At 36.8% G+C, this 3,688-nt stretch overlaps 1 pseudogene; it reads left to right on the top strand.

Moving 5' to 3' along the window:
• The first annotated feature begins 2,449 nt into the window (after nt 1-2,449).
• Nucleotides 2,450-3,283, top strand: LOC101136379 (nucleophosmin-like; annotated as a pseudogene).
• Nucleotides 3,284-3,688: the final 405 nt, after the last annotated feature.

The following is a 3,688-nucleotide window of genomic DNA, read 5'->3' as shown; positions in this document are numbered from 1 at the left end:
CATATCCAATCTGGCTAAGTCTGCTTTTGGGAAAACAGTGACAATGCATCTGAAACAAAAGTAAATTTACCAGATGCCCCAAAACAACAACAACAAATTTTAAAAAATCAATTTTTGAATCTTTTAAAGAAATTTTTGCTCTGTTTTCCAGTATTCCAATATTATATTCAAGCTTATTCATATTTTATATAAATTTTGAATTGTCATTTAGATTTTAAAAGGCAAAAGTCATGTTCACACTTTAAGGATTTTTATAAAATCCAGCTTCATCATAAAATATTTCTATTTATGAATGGGATTTTGGTTTATTTAATCTTTCTTTCATTTTTCCTTGCTAACAACCTTTTTTTTACCATATTGAAAAAATATATTTGTCATATTAATTGAATATATTAACACCTCACGGTCATCTGACTTACAGAATCAGCAGAGTAATTTATAAATTAGTCCTTTCATATACTCTTGTCTTCTCAGTGCTCTTTTAATATTCTGGTGCCAGAGAACTATTAATGTGTTTGTTCATTCCTTCATTTATTCATTCTCTCGTTTATAGTGTAGACTCTAATGGAAATATCTGTTTATTGTTTTCTTCTAAGACTTGCAGCTGTCTCCTCTGCTTAAAACCCAATAAAGAATCTGGACTGGGGACTAATCAAAGCAGGCTTTCTATACATGGTGAAAAACTGCAGCATTTAAAACTTGGTTTCTGCTAGCAGTCATGTATTCTTTTGTATGAACTAGAGAAATGGACAGAGAGTGTATAAAGGAAAGAAATGTGAAAAGAAGAGAGATGGAGGAAGAACCTTGGCAGCATTCGGTTCCCAGGTTTCAGCTGAACCTGACAGCTCACTCTATTTCTGCTGTTGGAACTGTGAAAAGTCTCCGTTTCTTTTCTATAAATTCTCGTACATTGAACCTAGCCTCAATGTGGAGCCTCTTAATTGTAAGTAATTCACTTCTAACCAACATAATTTAATTTTATTAAATGAATGTTACTGAATTTCTAATGGTAATGGGCTACGTAGTAGGCTCTGGGAAACAAAGATAAATAAGACATTACCCCGATTGCAAGCACCCTTAACTTACCCAAATGCTCGCAAGCACAAGGGAATGCAGACAGCGTATCTTAAACACTGGTGAATTTCTCATAATACCTAAAAAAGTCAATAGGGGTCTCTCAAGATTCACTGAACCACTTTTCACAATGAATTTCCAAAGTATTTATGAGCTTATACATTTTCTTTTCATAATAGGTTACGCTAAGCAATTATATGGGAGTGAGTGAGGTGGATTTTGCTTTACAGTGCCAAAACATTTGCCATCCTCTGAGATGCTGAAAATATCTTCTCCATAATATAAGAGTTGAACTTTCCATTTCAAATATAGAATCATCATTAGAACGATTGTATTAGTTGTTACTGAGGGGACTGCAGTATACCCATGCAATACTAGAAGGCTGTAAGACAAGAGACTCCCACGCAAGGCACTTGTGTATATATCAAGACTAAAGGACAATTAATCTGTAAGAAATAGAAAAACCTAGATTAAAATGAAAATGTTGCCCATATTCCTGTTGACAATATTGACAATATTCTCATTGAAAGTAGAATGAATGGCTTTTTCTTTATCCCTCGTTTGAGTAACTAGGGTTATGTTAAGAATTTTTTAACTGGTGAACAGAGATTAGTTCTTGACCTTAAAAATATTTTGCTGATTCCTCTTATACAATTAGTCCCTTTGTCTGAAGCTGCAAGTATGCTATGTGTTCAAGGTCAGCTTAAACGTATTGTCAAGTATAGATGATTAGCCATCTAGGTGATTAAGGAAAATAAGTTAATGAGACTGGTTACGTGATGTCCCCTGAGATAGGAATCTGGTGAACCAGACATGTGTCTGTATTAGTTCGTCAGGGCTGCCATAAGAAAATACAATAGATTGTGTGGCTTAAACAACAGAAATTTATTTTTTTCACAGTTTTGGAGGCTATAAGTGTGAGATCAAGGTGTTAATACTTTTGATTTCTTCTGAGGCCTCTCTCCTTAGCTTATAGATGGCCTTTTTCCCTATAGCTTCACATGGTCTTCCCTCTGTGCATGTTTGGTATTTGTGTCCTAACGTCTTCCTACAGGGACACCAATCAGATTAGGACCCACTCATATGACATCATTTTACCTAAATTACCCTTTTAAAGATTCTAGCTCCAAAAGCGGTAACGTTCTGATGTTCTGGGGTTAGGACCTTAGCATATGAATTTTGGAGGGATACAGCTCAGTCCATAACCGTAACAGACAGCTTAACTATATTGCCATCTACAGATGATTAGTGGGTAGCTTATTGAAAAAAACAGGTTAAGCCCTGGTGTGATTCTGTCCTGAGGAGCTGTTCTCTGGAGCAGTAGTTGTTTATCTCTGTCCACCTTCTCTCCCACCTAAGTGAGTGCCACCACCCCATGGAAGATTCAGTGGACATGGCAATGAGCCCCCTGAGGCCTCAGAATTATCTTTTTGGTTGTGAACTAAAGGCTGGCAAAGATGATCACTTTAAGGTGGATAATGGTGAAAATGATTACCAGTTATCTTTAAGAATGGTCAGTTTAGGGCCCTGTGGAAAAGATGAATTGTGCATTGTTGAAGTAGAGGCAGAGAGTCATGAAGGCAGTCGAATTAAGTAACGCAACTTTGAAAATGCCTGTACAGCCAACAGTTTCCTTTGGGGGCTTTGAAATAACACCACCCATGGTCTTACAGTTGAAGTGTGGTTCAGGGCCCGTGCATATTAGTAGCTGTGGAGGAAGATGCAGAATCAGGAAGTGGAGGACAATGTAAAACTCCTAACTATATCTGGAAAGCGATCTTCCCCTGGAGGCGGTAGCAGCCTTCCACAGAAAAAAGTAAAACTTAATGCTGCTGAAGATGATGATGATGATAATGAAGATGATGATTTTGATGAGGAGGAAGCTGAAGAAAAAAATTCAGTTAAGAAATCTGTAGAAGATATTCCAGCCAAAAATGCACAAAAGTCAAATCAGAATGGAAGGACTCAAAACCATCAAAGCTAAGATCAAAAGGTCAAGAATCATTCAAAAAACCAGGAAAAAACTTTTAAAACACCAGAAAGACCTAGTTCTGTAGAAGATATTAAAGCAAAAATGCAAGCAAGAATAGGAAAAGATGGTTTTCTTCCCAAAGTGGAAGCCAAGTTCATCAATTATGTGAAAAATTGCTTCCAGGTGACTGATCAGAAGACTATTCAAGATCTCTGGCAGTGGAGGAAGTGTCTTTAAGAAAGCAGTTTAAACAGTTTTCTAAAAACTTTTCTTTAAGTTTAGGGGTACATGTACAGGATGTGCAGTTTTGTTACATCGGTAAATTGGTGTCATGGGGATTTGTTGTACAGATTATTTCACCACCAGGTATTAAGTCTAGTACCCATTAATTATTTCTCTTGATCTTCTCCCTCCTCCCACCTTCCATTCCAATAGACCCCAGTGTATGTTCCCCTCCATGTGTCCATGTGTTCTCATCATTTAGCTCCCCGTTATAAGTGAGAATATGCGGTATTTGGTTTTCTGTTCCTGCATTAGTTGGCTAGGGATAATGGTCCCCAGCTCCATCTATGTCCCTACAAAGGACATACTCTTGTTTTTTATGGGTGCATAGTATTCCATTATGTACATGAACCACATTTT

The sequence above is a fragment of the Gorilla gorilla genome, chromosome 5 (assembly GCF_029281585.2).
Source record: "Gorilla gorilla gorilla isolate KB3781 chromosome 5, NHGRI_mGorGor1-v2.1_pri, whole genome shotgun sequence".
Classification (NCBI taxonomy): Eukaryota; Metazoa; Chordata; class Mammalia; order Primates; family Hominidae; genus Gorilla; species Gorilla gorilla.
The sequence above is the reverse complement of the archived record's forward strand: the minus strand, read 5'-3'. Positions and strand labels throughout refer to the sequence as shown.